The 19,524-nt window shown below is 44.4% G+C and overlaps 1 protein-coding gene across 1 annotated transcript in view; it reads left to right on the top strand.

The window, feature by feature from the left end:
* The first annotated feature begins 1,298 nt into the window (after window positions 1–1,298).
* The window catches only part of TMC5 (transmembrane channel like 5), a 95,897-nt gene continuing 77,671 nt past the window's right edge, over window positions 1,299–19,524 (top strand). Inside the window, exon 1 of the mRNA XM_053556247.1 lies at window positions 1,299–1,491. The gene's annotated coding sequence lies outside the window, so the exon portion shown is untranslated. The remainder of the gene's footprint in view (window positions 1,492–19,524) is intronic.

Raw genomic sequence — 19,524 nt, 5'->3', positions numbered from 1 at the left:
CCTTCCTAGAAATAACCCTTTGTGGAGGATTAGCATTCCTTCCATTGGGGTTTATTTATTTATTTTTTTGTAGAGACAGAGTCTCACTTTATGGCCCTCGGTAGAGTGCCGTGGCCTCACACAGCTCACAGCAACCTCCAACTCCTGTGCTTAAGCAATTCTCTTGCCTCAGCCTCCTGAGTAGCTGGGACTACAGGCTCCCGCCACAACGCCGGGCTAACCATTAGGGTTTAACCCTGGGAACTTGAGTCTTTGCTGGCTAGAAATAATCTGAGCAGTAAAATAGTCTAACCTTTTTCAAAAGTTAGCTGATGTAGCCCTTGTCAACACTTTGAGAAGCAGAGTATATTGCTCCCAATTTCCAGATTTGGGGAGGGTGAAACTGAGGCTCAGAGGGCTGGAGGCATTAGAGTCTTAGAGTGCTGGAGTCAGGATTTGAATTAAAGTTGAGCATCTTGAAATGTGAGCTGGTTTCACCATGCCTGTTTTTTTGTCCCTGAAAGGGACATTCCATTGGTGATCATATTTACAGAGTTAAACCTGTAGTCAGAATGTGGCCCCAAGGGAGGTATCTACAGAACAAAGTGGCCAGTGCCTGGGGGTGTCTAGTGGAGCATCCTGTCCCAGAAAAATGCTTCATTCTCTGGGGTTAAAAAAAAAAAAAAAAGCGTTGTCCAATTGTGAGAAATAAAATAGAAAGAAAGTTGCTCTTTTTTTTTTTTTTTTTGAGACAGCGTCTCACTCTATCACTCCCCTGGTTTGAATGCTGTGGCATCATCATAGTTCACAGACACCTCAAGCTCTTGGGCTCAAAAGATCCTCCTGCTTCAGATTTTGGAGTAGCTGGGAGCACAGGTGTCCACTTCAATGCCCAGCTAGTTTTCTATTTTTAGTAGAGATGGGCTCTTGCTCTTGCTCAGGCTGGTCTCAAACTCCTGAGCTCTAGCAATCCACTTGGCTGGGCCTCTCAGAGTGCTAGGATTATAGGTGTGAGCCACGGTGCCCGGCTAGTCAGCTCTTTTTGTTGCACTGATACCAAAAGAACATTAGTGAGAGAGAGGGGCTGCGGTTCAGGTAGAAAGAAATGCAGAATTTGGGACCTGAGTTAGGGCTTCATCTTTGCACTCAGTACACCAAGGTCGTAGATGCAGTCATGTTGTGGAGGGTGGAAGACTGATTTGCATTTTAACCAGATGAGACCTAGTTATGCACTGGCTGAGAAGGAAAGAGATGATAACCACGGTGGCATAAAATTGCAACAGAGCTAGATAAACAACCTCTCCCTGGGAGTTTTTTTTTTTTTTTTTCTCTCTCTCCCTGGGAGTTGAGTGGCACCCAGCCCAGCAGTGTGACCAAGACAGCAAGGAACGCTGCGTTTATGGGAACACAGCGCAGACACAGAAAAAGGTAGAAAGAGGATCTCTGTCTCCTGGCTTTGGACCACAGAGTGGATATAAACTCATCTGGATACCCCTACAGGACTAAGGGCAGGTAAGACAGGGAACTTTGGAGGTGGGGACAGAAACTGAAGCTACCTGCTGCTTACTACCGCAGACAGGTCCAGAATAGATACACAGGAAATTTCTGTTAGAAGAAAGAATGACAATGGGGAAGTGAGAGGCCAGAGAGTGTGTTGAGAACAAAAGCAAGCCTGGAGCTTGAGTTGGGATCTGGGCTTCCCTGGGTCCTGACTGTGTGAGAGTCATTCTACCTTTCTGGCCTTGGTTTCCCTGGCTATAGAATGGGTAGTACGCTGATGGCTCTCACCTCCTCGGATGGATATCAGAGCTAATAAAAAAATACGGTGCACTGTAAGCACTCAATAAATGTTACCTCTATGTCCTCTTCCTCCGCCTCCTTCTCCTCATTCTTATCCTTCTCTTTTTCCTCTGATAACAATGATGTCGATGATGGTGATAATCAAAGTTCAGGGTCTGCAGTCAGAGAGGTATGGGTTTAAATCCCATTCTTTCCCTCTTTAGCTGTGTGACCTTGGATAAGTTACTTAACCTTTCTGGGCCTCAATATAATAAAATGGGCATAATAATACCTCCCCATAAAGTTGTTTGAGGATTCAACTACTAATGAAAGTGAAGGGCATAACACCACGATTGGCACTCATAGTCTTTATGCTTATTATTATTGTTTGACTAGATCCCTTCTGCTCTGTAGAGAAGAAAAGCTCAGTGCAGATGAATGTCAAAGGGGGGTTATTGTCATGTTTTGCTAAGAATGGTCCTCTCCCCAGAAGACAAGTTCAGGTTGAAGGTATAAAAGTTCAAGGAATCACTTGATCAATCCTGTTTCTCAGAATAGGGTGGCAGGAGATGACTATGTCATTGCTCAGGTTATTTATGGCCATCTAAGGTTCAGAGATAAACCCCAGTTGCTGGAATTCCATCATTAGGTAGGGTCATTATCTGTGAAGGAATTCACAGAGAGATTAATTATCTATCGGGAAAGAAATACTATTTCCTCATTTTCACAAATGCTAGAACAAATTCCTATGGCATTTGAATCTAGGTGAGTATCATTTAAGAAAAAAAAATCCTATTTCTAGAATTCACAAGAATTGGGAGCCTGTGATTACAGTTCCCAACTTTTGATGCATTAGAACCCACATTAAAGGCAAAACAGTGGCTTTCCAAAGGAGGAATGGAATTTGCTCCCGTGAGAGAGAATTGAGTTATAAATTATATGACCAGAAGAAAGGCCTTAAAATAAGAGGAAGTGGGTGGCAGTCTCCAAAAAGATGTTTTGATTTATCCTAAGAACTGTCGTTTGTGGGGAGAGGGACAGTACATGGCAGAGTGAGATTCACCAAACACCTGGATCTGCCTGCCAGTCAGTGTGGTACTGAGCCAAATGGGCTTGAGGCAAAGATGGAGCAGTAATTCTGATCCTGTCTTTACTGAAAATGATGATATTTTATTCATCATAAATTCTATTTCATTTACTTTTTTTGTTTTCTTTTCTTTTTTATATTTTCTTTTCTTTTAAGTATTTATTTATATAGACAGAGTCTCACTCTGGGTGAATACCCTGGCATGATAGACCACAGCAACCTCAAACTCTTAGGCTCAGGCGATCCTCTTGCCTCAGTCTCCTGAGTAGCTGGGACTACAGGCACCTGCCACAACGCCTCACTATTTTTAGAGATGGGGCCTCACTCTTGCTCAGGCTGGTATCAAACTCCTGAGCTCAGGCAATCTACCCGCCTCAGCCTCCCAAAGTGCTAGGATTTATAGGCACATCACAGGTGAGCCACCAAGCCTGGCCTATTTTTATTTTTATTTTATTTTATTTTATTTTTATATTGAGTTGAAATATATATATTTTTTTATTATTTATTTATTTATTTTTATTGTTGGGGATTCATTGAGGGTACGATAAGCCAGGTTACACTGATTGCAATTGTTAGGTAAAGTCCCTCTTGCAATCATGTCTTGCCCCCATAAAGTGTGACACACACCAAGGCCCCACCCTCCTCCCTCCGTCCCTCTTTCTGCTCCCCCCCCATAACCTTAATTGTCATTAATTGTCCTCATATCAAAATTGAGTACATAGGATTCATGCTTCTCCATTCTTGTGATGCTTTACTAAGAATAATGTCTTCCACGTCCATCCAGGTTAATACGAAGGATGTAAAGTCTCCATTTTTTTTTAATGGCTGAATAGTATTCCATGGTATACATATACCACAGCTTGTTAATCCATTCCTGGGGCCTATTTTTATTTTTTAAAATATTGTATTAAAATATTATTTATCCTGATTACTGGGATTTGGGGCTCTTTTTTTCATTATTACTTTTATAAATAATGTCACTCTTCTCAAAATAATTTTGTTTTGGAGACAGGGTCTTGGACTCAGCACCTATAGCTCAGTGATTAGGACGCCAGTCACATACACAGAGGCAGGCCGGTTCAACCCGGCCTGGCCTGCTAAGCAACAATGACAACTACAACAAAAAAATAGCTGGGCATTGTGGCAGGCACCTATAGTCCCAGCTACTTGGGAGGCTGAGGCAAGAGAATTGCTTAAGCCCAAGAGTTGGAGATTGCTGTGAGCTGTGACGTCACAGCACTCTACCCAGGATGACGGAGTAAGATGCTGTCTGAAAAAAAAATTTTAATATATATTTATATATGCTGTCTCCCAAGCTGGAGTGCAGTGGTGCCATCATAGCTCACCACAACCTTAAGCAATCCTCCTGTTTCAGCTTCCCCAATAGCCGGGACTACAGACACACACCAGCATGCCTGGCTCACTTTTTCTTTTTTTTTTGGTAAAGATGGTGTCTCACTATGTTGCCCAGGCTGGTCTTGGATTTCTGGCCTAAAGCCATCCCCACTTGCCACCTCCCTTGGCCTCCCAAAGTGCTGAGATTGCAGGCATGATCCACCATGCCTGGCCTGAGCCCACTTTACTTTTGTGTCCTGAACCAGCACATCTTACTCCCTTACCCTAGTCTTGGCCCTATTTCGAACAGCACTGAATCTACAAACTTCCAAACTTGACATCATACTTACCCTGCATGGGCAAAAAGGTAGCAGAATTCAAGAGATGAATGTTGAACAAATCAGAGTAGAAAGGTAATTTGCTTCCCAGAGAGAGATGAAGGAGGGACATTTAGGATACTATATTCCTAAGAAAACACTACTTTGGAGTCACTGTGCAGGCATCTCTGCTGACTTATGCACTCTGATTTCTTGGAAACCTCTGCCAGTCGTGTGTTTTTTATTATTTATTTATTTTGAGACAGAGTCTCACTATGTCACCTTGGGTAGAGTGCCATGGCATCACAGCTCACAGCAACCTCAAACTCTTGGGCTTAAGCGATTCTCTTGCCTCAGCCTCCCAAGTAGCTGGGACTACAGGTGCCTGCCACAACACCCAGCTATTTTTTTTTTTTTGTTGTTGTTGTTGTTGTTGTTGCAGTTGCCATTGTTGTTTAGCTGTCCGGGGCCAGGTTTGAACACGCCACATTCGGTGTATGTGGCTGGCGCCCTCATCCCTGTGCTACAGACGCCGAGCCTGTGTGTTTGTATTTTTTTTTTTTTTTGCAGTTTTTGGCTAGGGCTGGGTTTGAACCCACCACCTCCAGTATATGGCCCTACTCCTTGAGCCACAGGCACCGCCCGTGTTTGTATTTTTTAAGTCCTTACTTAACTTGTTTGTCTTTTTCACCTGGATTTTTAGACGTCGCATCTTTCATTTTCAAAAAGTTGTAAGAGATACATGCATGACCAAAAATATTTCAAAAGACACAGAACAGTAGATAGTAAAAGTTAAGAGATTCCTTATCCTGTCTCTTACACTAAATCTTGTACCGTGGAGGTAACCACCCTTAGCCATATGTGGTTTTAGTTCTTTTCACTGGTTACCACCAAAAATCTAAATGACGTCTTGCTTTGTCATATGTCGAGAGTAATTGACTCTATTATATGAAAGCTCCAGAATTTAGCTCACTTAGACTTTGTCCTTTCTCCTTTCTCTTCTCTTCTTTTCCTCATTTTATTCCCTCCTAGTTTTGTTTTATTATTTATACATTGTTGTTTCTTTTGTAGGTAGACATCAGGGTATCAGGACTTTTGCACTACTGACAGCTTGGCCCAGGTCATTCTTTGCTGTGTGGGGCCGTCCTGCACATTGCAGGATATTTAGCAGTATCCCTAGCCTCTACCCAGTAGATGCCAGTAGCACACCCCAGTTATGATTACTAAAAATTTGTCAAATATTGGTTGGGGGCAAAACCACCCTCAGTTGTGAACCATTGTTGATGGGTGTGTGTGCAATTGCAGAAACTTGGACAGTGTCTCCTCACTCCCCACTTCATAAAATGTGGCTCTGAGTTCCCCCACATCTTCTACTCAATTCTTCCCCCCTCCATTTCTCCACTTCTAGAAGTTGTATTTTACGTAGTGTAGCTTATAAACTACATTTCTATGTTTCTTGTGTTGTAGGCTGAATATTATGAAAACGCAGTTTTTTCCCACTATACTCTCAGCACAGAACTCTTCTGGGATCAGATGTGTGGGTATTTTTCTACAGCAACCAACTCTTCAACATCAGCTGGGTGCCCTCAAATTTAATTACATTCTGACACAATCGGCTGGGAGAGGTGGCTCAGGCCTAGCACTCTCTGAGCTCAAAAGTTGGAGATCAGCCTAAGCAAGAGTGAGACACTGTCTCTAATAAAAATAGAAAAATTAGCTACATGTTGTGGTGGGCATCTGTAGTCCCAGCTGCTTGGGAAGCTGAGACAGGAGGATCGCTTGAGCTTAGGAGTTTGAGGTTGCTGTGAGCTAGGCTGATGCCATGGCACTCTAGCCTGGGCAAGACAGTGAGACTTTATCTCAAAAAAAAAAAAAATCCTGACACAATCTGAAGTTAGTGTCAGAACCCAGTGATTAAGTGCTCAGTCCCATAAGACTGCCTCCTGCTACAGATGCTAATCACATGTCCAGGCTCTGGAAACTTCTGACTGACCAGCTATAAAGTAGATGTTGCCATAGCTCCTTTTCAGGATTGATCATTTACTAGAACAGCTCACATGGCTCAGGAACACCTGCTATTATGAAGGAGATGATGAAGGATACGGATGAACAGCCAGATAGAGAGGTACATAGGGTGAGTTCCAAGTTCAGGAGTTTCGGTCCCCATAGAGCTGGGGTGTGTCACACTCCAAGCGTCTGGATGTGTTCAACCCGGAAGTTCTCTGACCCCTGCATTGAGGGTTTTTATGGTGTCATCACATAGCATGACTGATGATTTTTTTTTTAAGAGACAGAGTCTCATTTTGTTGCCCTCTGTAGAGTTCTGCGACGTCACAGCTCACAGCAACCTCCAGCTCTTGGGCTTAGGCAATTCTCTTGCCTCCCAAGTGGCTGGGACTATAGGTGTCCGCCACAACGCCTGGCTCTTTTTTTATTGCAGTTTGGCTGGAGCCAGGTTCAAACCTGCCACCCTCGGTATATGGGGCTGGTGCCCTACTCACTGAGCCACAGGCGCCGCCCAAAAATGACTGATGATTAACTCAACCTCTAGCCCAGCTGTTCTCATCCTGTGGGTCATGACCCCTTTGGGGGTCAAATGACCCTTTCACAGGGGTCGCCTAAATACATCCTGTATATCAGATATTTATATTATGATTCATAAACAGTAGCAAAGTTATAGTTATGAAGTAGCAACAAAAACAATTTTATGGTTGGGGTCACCACAACATGAGGAACTGTATTAAAGGGTCCAGCATTAGGAAGGTTGAGAACCACTGCTCTAGCTCCCCTGAGTTCCCAGAGGATGGGGATGGAGTGAAAGTTCCAAGCTTCTAATCCTGGTTTGGTCTTTCTGGTGACCAGCCCCTACCCAGGAACCCCATTTCGAGTTATCTCATTAGAACAAATCACACTGCCATTATCCAGGAGATTCCAAGCAATTAGGAGCTTTGTGTCAGGAACCTGGGATAAAGACAAAAGATATATTTCTTTTCTTTTTTTTGAGACAGAGTCTCACTATGTCAGCCCTTGGTAGAGTGCTGTAGCATCACAGCTCACAGCAACCTCAAACTCTTGGGCTTAATCGATTCTCTTGCTTCAGCCTCCCAAATAGCTGGGACTACAGGCACCCACCACAACGCCTGGCTATTTTTTATCGTTGTTGCTGTCGTAGTTGTCATTGTTGTTTAGCCTGGTCTTGATGTATGTGACTGGAGCCATAACCACTGTGCTATGGGTGCCAAGTCTTCCCTTCCCCTTCCCTTCCCTCCCCTCCTCTCCCCTCCCCTTCCCTTCCCTTCTTAGACAGAGTCTTAATCTGTTGCCCTGGGTAGAGTACCATGGTGTCATTGCTCACAACAACCTCCAACTCTTGGGCTCAAGCGATCCTCTTACCTCAGTTTTTTTTTTTTTTTCCTATTTTTAGTAGAGACAGTGTCTCACTTTTGCTCAGGCTGGTCTCAAACTTGTGAGCTCAAGCTATCCATCCTCCTTGGCCTCCCAGAGGCATGAGCCCCAAAGATATATTTCTTACTATAAAACACAGTATCACATACGTGGATCATAAAAATTAAGACTAAGGGCTTGATGTGGTGGCTCAAACCTGTAATCCTAGAACTTTGGGAAGCTGAGGTAGGAGGAAGAACTTGATGCCAGGAGTTTTAGTCCAGCCTGGGCAACATAGAAAGACCCCAATCTCTACAAAAAGTAAAACAGAAAATAGCCAGGCATGGTGGTGTATGCCTATAATCCCAGCTTCTCAAGAGGTTGAGGCAGGTAGATCACTTGACCCTAGAAGCTTGAGGTTGTAGTGATCTACAATAATGCCAATGTCACCTGGGTGACAAAGCAAGATTTTATGTCAAAAAACAAAACAATTGAGCACTAATAAACCTGACTACAAGGCTATGGTTACGTGCCTATTAAGGAAGTTGGGCCCATAGAAAGGAACCTGTAACTAACTCTAAGTCACTTAAACTGAGCCTCTGAAGGAAGTGGATTCAAAGGTCCAGGTGAGCTGATTTTTCTTTTCCTGACCTTCCTTGATCACGCACATTCAGGTCAGAGTTTAGTTTGTTCATGTCTGAATCCTTCTTTACATCTCTTAGGGGATTGCTTGTTTTGGAGTTTCTTTCCCTCCCTCCTTTCCTTCTCTTTCTTTCTTTTTCTTTGACACAGAGTCTCACTGTGTTGCCCTGGGTAGAGTGCCATAGCTCACAGCAACCTTAAACTCTGGGGCTCAAAAGATCCTCCTGCCTCAGCCTCCTGAGTAGCTGGGACTACAGACACCCTCCACAACACCTGGCTAATTTTTCTATTTTTTTTTTTTTTTGAGACAGTCTCCCTTTATCACCCACGGTAGAGTGCTGTGGCGTCACAGCTCATAGCAACCTCCAACTCCTGGGCTTAGGCGATTCTCTTGCCTCAGTCTCCCCGGTAGCTGGGACTACAGGCGCCTGCCACAACACACGGCTATTTTTGTTGTTGTTGTTGCAGTTTGGCTGGGGCCGGGTTTGAACCTGCCACCTCGGTATATGGGGCCAGCGTCCTACTCACTGAGCTACAGGCGCTGCCCTAATTTTTCTATTTTTAATAGAGATGGGGTCTCACTCTTGCTCAAACTGGTCTGGAACTTCTGAGCTCAAGCAATCCACCTCCTGGGCCTCCCAGAGTGCTAGGATTATAGGCGTGAACCTCTGAGACCCCAGCATGAAGTTTGTTTGACAGAGAATTTTTGTTGCTTGACAATAATTTTTGTTGTTGACAGAGAAAACAGACAGCCTTTACTATCTCGGAGGTCACCCCAGACTTAATTCAATCTTTGTTGAGTGACGTCATTTGAGCCAACTGCTTTCTATACCTGAGGCATTTCTTCCTTTCTCTCGAATACTTTCCTATACACTTGTTCTTTAAAAGTTGCTTGTCCTGGCTTGGCACCTGTAGCTCAGCGGCTAGGGCACCAGCCACATACACCAGGGCTGGCGGGTTCGAACCCAGCCTGGGCCTGCCAAACAACAATGACAACTACAACCAAAAAACAGCCAGGCGTTGTGGCGGGTGCCTGTAGTCCCAGCTACGTGGGAGGCTGAGGCAAGAGAATCGCTTGAGCCCAAGAATTTGAGGTGCTGTGAGCTATGATGCTACAGCACTCTACCAAGGGTGACATAGTGAGACTCTGTCTCAAAAAAAAAAAAAGAAAGAAAGAAAAATTGCTTGTCTTGGCTCAGCACCTGTGGCCCAGTGGTTAGGGCACCAGCCACATACACTGGGGCTGGTAGGTTCGAACTCGGCCCGAGGCAGCTTAACAACAATGACAACAACAACAACGAAATAGCTGGGTGTTGTGGCGGATGCCTGTAGTCCCAGCTACTTGGCAGGCTAAGGCAAGAGAATCTCTTAAGCCCAAGAGTTTGAGGCTGCTGTGAGTTGTGATGCCACGGCACTCTACCGAGGGCTACATAATGAGACTTTGTCTCAAAAAAAAAAAAAATTCCTTGTCCCTTATGTGTGGTTTTGCATAGATATTCATTAGTGAAATTGGTCTGTAGTTCTCCTTTTCTGTTGGATCCTTTCCTGGTTTTCTTATCAGGGTGATGTATGCTTCATAGAACATGTTGGGGAGGATTCCTTCCTTCTCAATGTTTTGGAATAGGTTGAGAGGAAAACTCAATTCAAGTTGGGTGGAGGGGGAATGAGGGAGGGGGAATGGTGTGCTCCCATTTAATGGACATGATGTAAGGGTACATGGCACCCCTCCTGGGTGTAGGGCACAATTTCTAAATGGACTCTACCTAACAAATGCAAACATTGTAACCTAGTTGTCTATACCCTCACATTAACTTGAAATTTTTAAAAAAGCCACAGTAAAAAAAAAAAAAAAAAATTGCTCATCCGGAAAGCACTTTTTAAAGAACAAATTCATAGGTGGTTAACTTTCATAGACTTGAACTATCTGTGTATATCTCTGTTTTGTCCTCAATATTGCTTTGTAGCTTGTTGGACACAGGAGTTTAGGTTAAAATCATTTTTCCTCAGTGCTTTGAGGGCACAACCCTATTGCTAACACGTGTGCTGTGATGTCTGATGTCAGTCGTCCTTTGTAGATAGCATGGTTTTATTTCTGAACGCTTTCAAGATTTCCTCTTCAGCTGTGATGATTCTACATCTTATGAGGATGAATTTCAGTGTGGCTGTTTCTCATCCATTTCATCCACATTTGGGGGCCCGTTCCGTCTGAAGATCATGTCTTTCTTCAGCCCTGGGTATTTTATTTATCTTTAATAATTTCAATGCCTGTATTTTCTTTGTTCTGGAATTTCTATTTTATAGAAATTGTGCTTCCTAGACCAGTTTTCTAGATCTCTTACATTTTCTAACATATTTGACATTTTTTACTCTTCATTCTAGGAGGTTTTTCATGACTTCATATTCTGACCCTTCTATAACATTTTAAACACTTAGGTAGTCACAATTTTTAAGCTGTTCTTTTCCTGTAATAATCTGTTTGTTTTTCAGTGGATGGAATTTTCTCTTAAATTTCTTTAAGGATAGCAATTATAGATCAATCCTAGATTTAATGAAACTTCCCCCTGTGCACTCAGATATCTCAATGAATCCTGCCATTCAGGGACAAGGTCTGCAGGGGAAATAAACCTGCAGACTAATATCAGCTATATTCATTGATTGAATTAAAAGCTCTTAAATTCTTTTCCCCAGGGCAGAACGAGATGACTCATGCCTGTAATCCTAGCACTCTGGGAGGCTGAGGCAGGTGGATTGGCTGAGATCACGACTTTGAAACCAGCCTAAGCCAGAGTGAGACCCCATCTCTAAGAGGGAGACCCCATCTCTAAAAATAGCTGGGTGTTGAGGTGGGTGCCTGTAGTCCCAGCTACTTGGGAGGCTGAGGCAAGAGAATCACTTAAGCCCAAGAGTTTGAAGTTGCTGTGAGCTATGACATCACAGCACTCTACTGAGAGTGACAAAGTGAGACTCTGCCTCAAAAAAAAAATTCTTTTCCCCAAATTACCTCTATTTCTGCTAAAGTTCATAATTTTTTTTTAATTTTTGCTTTCAATTTCAGCTGGATTTCCCTCTTCTTAGTTTGAAGTTTATTTTATTTTATTTTTTATTTTTTTTCTGTTCTTCCTTTAGCGATTCTCTTGCCCTTTGCCTCCCAAGTAGCTGGAATTAGAAGCGCCCATCACAAGGCCTGGCTTCTTTTTTTTTGGTAGAGATAGGGTTTCACTCTGGCTCACTCCTGCTCATAGTGGTCTCGAACCTCCGAGCTCAGGAAATCCACCCGCCTCTGTCTCCCACAGCACTGGGACTACAGGCATGAGCCACCATGCCCCGCCAAATTTTTGTTGTTGTTCTTATTGGTCCACTTCTTCCGTGTCTTTGATTTTTTGTGTGTGTGCCTTTGGTGATCCTTGTTTAGTTATTTTCTTTCTTACTTTTTTTTTTTTTTGAGATAGTTTCACTCTGTCACCCTGGATTGAGTGCAATGACATCACAGCTCACAGCAACCTCAAACTCCTGGGTTCAAGGGATTTTCTTGCCTCAGCCTCCCAAGTAGTTGGGACTATAGGCGCCTGCCACAACACCTGGTTAGTGTTTTCTATTTTCAGTAGAGATGGATTCTGGCTTTTGCTCAGGCTGGTTTCAAACTCCTGAGCTCAAGCCATCCACCGAACTCAGCCCTGCGGCAAAGAATTTAAGAGCTTTTAATTCAACCGATGAATATAGCTGATGTTAGTTAACTCTGCGGAAGGCAGGTTTATTTCCCCTGCAGACCTTGTCTGTGCATGGCAGGAGTCTTTGAGATATCTGAGTGCACAGGGGGAAGCTTCGTTAAATCTGGGTTTTCCGTGGGATGCCAACTCTCTCCTTTAGGGCTTAATTCTTCCCAGAAAGATCATAGCATTGGTTTAGAGAGAGGCTGTCTGTGTCTGTGAAGCTAGAGGGAACCGTCCACAGAAATCCGCCCCCTCCTCATTCTTAACACCCACAGCAAACTCTTGGGTACTGAGTCCCCAAGGCCACCTTTGGGTACAACAATTCTTTTTTCCTTCTTTCTTTTTTTTTTAGAGACAGAGTCTCATTTTGTCACCCTCAGTACAGTGCTGAGGCATCACAGCTCACAGCAACCTCTAGCTCTTGGGCTTAAGCGAGTCTCTTGTCTCAGCCTCCCGAGTAGCTGGAACTACAGGTGCCTGCCACAATGCCTGGCTATGTTTTTTGTGGTTGTTGCAGTTTGGCTGGGGCCGGGTTCAAACCTGCCACCCTCGGTATATGGGGCTGGTGCCCTACCCACTGAATCATAGGTGCCGCCCCCTCAATAATTCTTTATAAGGATTCACAGAACTCAGTGAAAGCTGTTAGGCTCATGGTTCTGGTTATGACAGCTAAAGGATGTAGGCCGAACTCAGCCAAGGGAAGAAGTACACAGAGCAGCCTCTGGGACAGAACCAAGTGCAGATGCTCCAGTTGTCCCCTCCTGTGGAATCCTGGACAGATCAGCGTGAGACAATATGCACTGAGTGTTTTCAACCTGGGCAGCTTACCTGAGCCTTGGTGTCCAGAGTCTTTACTGAGGCTCAGTTACGTAGATGTGGCTGATGTCCACATGGCTGAGCTCCATCTCTAGCCCCTGTGCAAGTCAACCCCATGACCCAAAACCTCCATACTAAATTTCATTGTCCCCAACTGGCTAGCCCAAGGCTGCAGATAAACAGACACTTTTATTGAGTAGGACATTCCAAGGTCTTAGAGATGACTTGCCAGGAGCCATGGGCAAGGTAGGATCTTTAGGTAAATTCATTGTTTTTTGTTTGTTTGTGTTTTTGAGACAGTCTCAAGCTGTCGCCCTGGGTAGAGTGCTCTGACATCACAGCTCATAGCAACCTCAAACTCTTGGGTTTAAGCGATTCTTTTGCCTCAGCCTCCCAAGTAGCTGGGAATACAGGTGCATGCCACAACACTTGGCTATTTTTTTTTTTTTTTTTTTGCAGTTTTTGGCCAGGGCTGGGTTTGAACCTGCCACCTCTGGCATATGGTGCCGGCGCCCTACTCCATTGAGCCACAGTTGCTGCCACGCCTGGCTATTTTTTGGTTGCTGTTGTTGTAATTGTCATAGTTGTTCAGCAGGCCCAAGCCGGGTTTGAACCTGCCAGCCCGAGTGTATGTGGCTAGTGCCCTAGCTGCTGAGCTACGGGAGCCAAGCCTCTTCTAGGATTTTTATCATTTCATGCCTTAGATTTAAATCTTTTACCCATTTTGAGTCAATTTTTTTTTTTTTTTGTGGAGACAGAGTTTCACTTTATTGCCCTCAGTAGAGTGCTGTGGCATCACACATGTCACAGCAACCTCAAACTCCTGGGCTTAAGAGATTATCTTGCCTCAGCCTTCCGAGTAGTTGGGACTACAGGCACCCATCACAACACCCAGCTATTTTTTTTGTTGCAGTTTGGCTGGGGCTGGGTTTGAACCCGCCACCTTTGGTATATGGGGCCAGCACCCTACTCACTGAGCCACAGGCGCCACCCATTGAGTCAATTTTTGCAAGTGGTGAAAGAAAGAAGCAGGGCTAGGGCTGTGCCTGTAGCTCAGTCGACAGGGCCCCACCCACATACACCAAGAGTGGTGGGTTCAAACACGGCCTAGGTCTGCTAAACAACAATAACAACTGAAACTGAAATATACCTGGGCGTTGTGGTGGGCGCCTGTGGTCCCAGCTACTTGGGAGTCTGTGGGATAATTCGGGTGTTTTTTTTTGTTTGTTTGTTTGTTTTTTTTTGAGACAGAGTCTGACTATGTCACCCTTGGTAGAGTTCCGTGGTGTCACAGCTCACAGCAACCTCCAACTCTTGGGCTTAAGTGATTCTCTTGCCTCAGCCTTCCAAATAACTGGGACTACAGATGCCCACCACAACAACTGGCCATTTTGTTGTTGCTGTTGTTGTTGTTGTTGTTGCAGTTGTCATTGTTTTAGCTGGCCTGGGCCAGGTTTGAAACCACTACCCTCGGTGTATGTAGCTGGCACTGTAACCACTCTGCTACAGGCACTGAGACAAACATTCGGGTTTTTTTGACACAGAGTCTTGCTGTGTCGCCCTGGGTAGGGTACTGTGGCATCATCATAGCTAACAGCAACTTCAAATGTTCTCTGACTCCCAAGTGTTCCCCCTACCTCAATCTGCTGAGTAGCTGGCACTACAGGCTCTCAGCACCATGCCCAGCTAGTTTTTCTATTTTTAGTAGAGAAGGGGTCTCACTCTCGCTGAGGCTGGTCTTAAACTTCTGAGCTAAGGCAATCCCACCCACCTGGGCCTTCCGAGTGCTAGGATTGTAGGTGTCAATCATCACACCAGGCCCTTAGGTAAATTCTTTACTACACAATGTCCATCCTAAAAATCAGAGGCACACTATAGGTGCCAACATGGAAGCAACCTATTTCAACTACATTGGGACTTTAGGAGGAAGGCAAGGCCAGCCTGTGGATTTAGCTTGACATCCTGAATCGACATCAGATGTCTTTGTTCTGGGCTAAACATAATATGATATCCACTATAGGATTTTGCTCCTTCATCATGAGCCACTTCAAGAAATCTGATGTGTGACCAGTCAAGGACAAATCAGATTTGTCTTGTGGCTCAGTGCAGGCACCTGGAACTTGGAGTTCAGTAGACTCAGGTTCTGACCGTGACTATGAACAAGCCATTTATCTTTGGGAAGTCACTTTATATCACTGGAAAATATAAAGCATGGGGTGGCGCCTGTGGCTCAGTCAGTAAGGCGCCAGCCCCATATACCGAGGGTGGCGGGTTCAAACCCGGCCCCGGCCAAATTGCAACCAAAAAATAGCCGGGTGTTGTGGCAGGCGCCTGTAGTCTCAGTTGCTCGGGAGGCTGAGGCAAGAGAATAGCTTAAGCCCAGGAGTTGGAGGTTGCTGTGAGCTGTGTGGTGCCACGGCACTCTACCAAGGGCCATAAAGTGAGACTCTGTCTCTACAAAAAAAAAAAAAAAAAAAAGAAAATATAAAGCATGATGGTGCCAATTTTGGAATCAGCCTGCCTGACTGATTCCAGGTTCTCTCTCTTACTGGCTGTGATTCCAGGCCAAGTGACTTGGCCTTTCTGTGTGTCAGAATCCTTTTCAGCAAAACAAGGATAATAATAGCACCTATTCCTAAGGCTAGGGTCTGGTTTTAATGGGTTAATGCCTGTCAGATTCCTATTGACAGTATTTGGCGCATACATTTTAGTTGTTGGTTTTGTTATCATTGGTTTCTGGGTCTGTTTTCCACTCTGCAAATCCAGAGCCATGATACCTGGGTTGTTATGTAATGTTTGTTTAACTAGGCATTATAGGACTATAATAAGGACCTGAATTAGTCTGATTAAGAACTAAGCTACTGGTCTCAGGGGCAGATCTGGAAGGAGATTCTTTTTCCCTATAAGAGAGAGGCTTGACATAGACCCAGACTCAAGGGTGTGGGTAAAGCTCATACCAGCTTTATTGCCTCCTCCTGCCTCTCTCAAACTGGTGGTGGAGAAGAGGGAGGATCCTTAGGCCAAGGTTGATCATTTCCCAACTGCTCCTGGAAGGATTCTGAACATACTGAGAGTAAGAAAGGGGAAGACAATGGGTTTGTGTAGCCTACAGGTCTCCAGGGAGTAGAGGCGCAGAGCAGCCTGAGCAGGAGGGAGTTGAGTAGCAGAGCAGCCCACTCCTAGAAGATTTCAGCGGGTGCAAGAGCTGGGATGTGCACCTTGAGTTGTGCCCTGCTCTCCTAGTGAGGGAGGGGTTCCTTGCTTGTCTGGGATCGGGTGGGACAGTGCAGCCAAGCTGCCAAGGCTTAAGCAGAGGCAGTTTTTCCCTGGTCTCAAAAAAAAGTGTGTCTATCTATCTATCTATATATCTATATCTATCTATCTATCTATCTATCTATCTATCTATCTATATATAAACTCTTCTTTTTTTTTTTGAGTCTCACTTTGTCACCCTTAGTAAAGTGCTGTGGTGTCATAGCTCCACAGCAACCTCAAACTCTTGGGCTCAAGCTATTCTCTTGCCTCAGCCTCCCAAGTAGTTGGAACTATAGCCACCCTCCACAACACCTGGTTATTTTTAGAGATGGGGTCTCACTCTGGCTCAGGCTGGTCTTGAATCCATGAGTTCAGGCAATCTACCTGCCTCAGCCTACCAGAATGCTAGGATTATAGGTGTGAGCCACAGCACCCAGCCCTTCTCATCTTTTTTTTTTATTTTTAGCCCTTCTCATCTTAATCCAGTGTTATAAGAAGCACTTGTTGCTTCAGTGGTAAATACATTAGACCATTTTCTTGATGGAATTTTCTAGTCATATCTAGATGATGCCCTTGTGCAATTAAAATTCATTTTCTTTTTTCCTTTTTTTTTGCAGTTTTTGGCCAGGGCTGGGTTTGAACCCGCCACCTCTGGCATATGGGGCCAACGCTCTACTCCTTTGAGCCACAGGCGCCGCCCCTCTTTTTTTTTCTTTTTTTGAGACAGAATCTTATTCTGTCAGCCATGCTAGTGTGCCATGGCATGAGCCTCATTCACTGCAACCTCAAACTCCTGGGCTCCAGCAATCTCCTGCCTCATCCTCCCAAATAGCTGAGATTACCTGCTATGATGCCCAGGTAATTTTTCTATTTTTAGTAGAGAAGGGGTCTCACTCTTACTCAGGCTGCTTTCAAACTCCTGACCTCCAGCCATCCTCCTACCTTGGCCTCCCAAAGTGCTAGGATTATAGGTGTGAATCACTGCACCCAGTTAAAATTCATTTTCATGTTTTAGCTTCTGACTTTTTTTTTTTTTTTGTAGAGACAGAGTCTCACTTTATGGCCCTCGGTAGAGTGCCGTGGCCTCACACAGCTCACAGCAACCTCCAACTCCTGGGCTTAAGCGATTCTTTTGCCTCAGCCTCCCGAGTAGCTGGGACTACAGGCGCCCGCCACAACGCCCGGCTATTTTTTGGTTGCAGTTTGGCCGGGGCCGGGTTTGAACCCGCCACCCTCGGTACATGGGGCCGGCGCCCTACCGACTGAGCCACAGGCGCCGCCCAGCTTCTGACTTTTTTTTTTTTTTAGACAGAGTCTCATGTTGTCACCCTCCGTAGAGTACTGTGGTGTCATAGCTCACAGCAAGCTCAAACTCTTGGGTTCAAGAGATCTTCCTGCCTTAGTCTCTAGAGTAGCTGGGACTATGGGCGCCAGCTACAATGCCTGGCTATTTTTTAGAGACAAGAGTCTCCCTCTTGCTCAGGCTGGCCTTGAACCTGTAAGCTCAGGCAATTCACCCGCCTCAGCTTCCCAGAGTGCTAGGATTACAGGTGTGAACCACCACACCTGACCTAGCTTCTGACTCTTTATCACTTGTTTAACAAGCTGAAAATGTTATATTCTCTTTGAATTCATAAAAAATACTGTAATGACCTGCCCTACAGACTTAAATAAATGTCTTAAAAACTTAGTAAATTCTTTTGAGGAGGGCAAACACTAAAAAAGAACAAGGCAGCCTGAGCAAGAGTGAGATCTCATCTCTAAAAAAAATAGCTGGACATCGTGGCGGGTGTTTGTAGTCCCAGCTACTTGGGAGGCTGAGGCAAGAGAATCACTGGAGCCCAAAAGTTTGAGGTTTGCTGTGAGCTATGACAACACAACACTCTACTAAAGGTGACAAAGTGAGACTCTCTCAAAAAAAAAAGAACAAGAAAACATAACTATAGGTATTTTGCTGTATTTATACTTCCTCCTTCCTATTCATAGCTTTGATATTGCTGCTTTAAAATCAAAGACTATTTCCTGAGGAGTCTTGAGTTTGGCTCCAAAAAGACCCACAGTTGTTAGATCTCACGTTAACAAACGTTTAGTTGTGGGGAAATTTTTGTTAAGTGAGTGATGGAAGGAATTGCCCTCGCATGCTTTTTAGACACTATTTATGTTCCCTTTATTTCCTGGTTCTAAACATTACACACCACATACAAAGGAGTTCCGAGGCGTTTATTTGTTATTGCAAATAACAAAGGACAACTGACAGCCAAAGCAATTGTTGAGTTAACATGACAAGCTAGAAAGAACAGCGCAGCTCAGGGAAACAAAATCAACACCTCCGCTGAAATGCGTGTGTATCCGAGCATTGCTTGCCCTGGTGCCTGGGCAACTGCTTATGAACTTGTGGTGGCCATCACCCTTTGTGTTGGGATTGTCTTTCCAAGATCAAGTGCCTGCAAAAGGAATCAAAGCTTCCAGAATTGTTATTGTGAAAGTTTGGTTGAAACAAAATGCCTGGGAATAAGTGGTTTCTTTCTTTCTATTTTTTTAATCACCTTTCAAGAATTCTTAGTATTGTTGGGGTGCAGTGGCTCACAACTGTAATCCTAGCACTTTGGGAGGTCGAGGCGGGTGGATTGCTTGAGCTCAGGAGTTTGAGATCAGCCTGAGCAAGAGTGAGATCCCGCCTCTACTAAAATATAGAAAAACTATCTGGGGCCTGTAGTTTTAGCTACTGGGGAGGCTGAGGCAAGAGTGTGGCCAGAGCCCGAGAGAGTGAGGTTGTCATGAGCTATGATGATGCCAGGGAACTCTACCCCGGGTGACAGAATGAGACTCTGTCTCAAAAAAAAAAAGAATTCTTAAAATTATAGACTGGTAAGTATTCTCTGTGTGGGGGGAGGGGGGAGTGAGGAGTGAGGGGAGTATGCAATTGTATTATTGCTTAACGTCCACTGTTACCCCAAACTTTAGTTATTTGCATTTCACCTCCATCACTTTTACTATTCTTCTTACCATGCATACCTTTTACTTTACTGAATAAATTTATCTTAAAAGGAAACTTACGTCACTATTGTCAAAGGGAAACTTGTATCAGGTGCTTATAAACATTGGCGACTATATATTTATAGACATATGCATACATTCAAGGGGGAAAAGAAGCCATGTTATTAAATTCTAGATAGATTATGCCCAGTGGAAGAAGCCAGTCTCCAAGGGCTACATATGG

This window comes from Nycticebus coucang, chromosome 12 (assembly GCF_027406575.1).
Source record: "Nycticebus coucang isolate mNycCou1 chromosome 12, mNycCou1.pri, whole genome shotgun sequence".
Taxonomy (NCBI): Eukaryota; Metazoa; Chordata; class Mammalia; order Primates; family Lorisidae; genus Nycticebus; species Nycticebus coucang.
The sequence above is the reverse complement of the archived record's forward strand: the minus strand, read 5'-3'. Positions and strand labels throughout refer to the sequence as shown.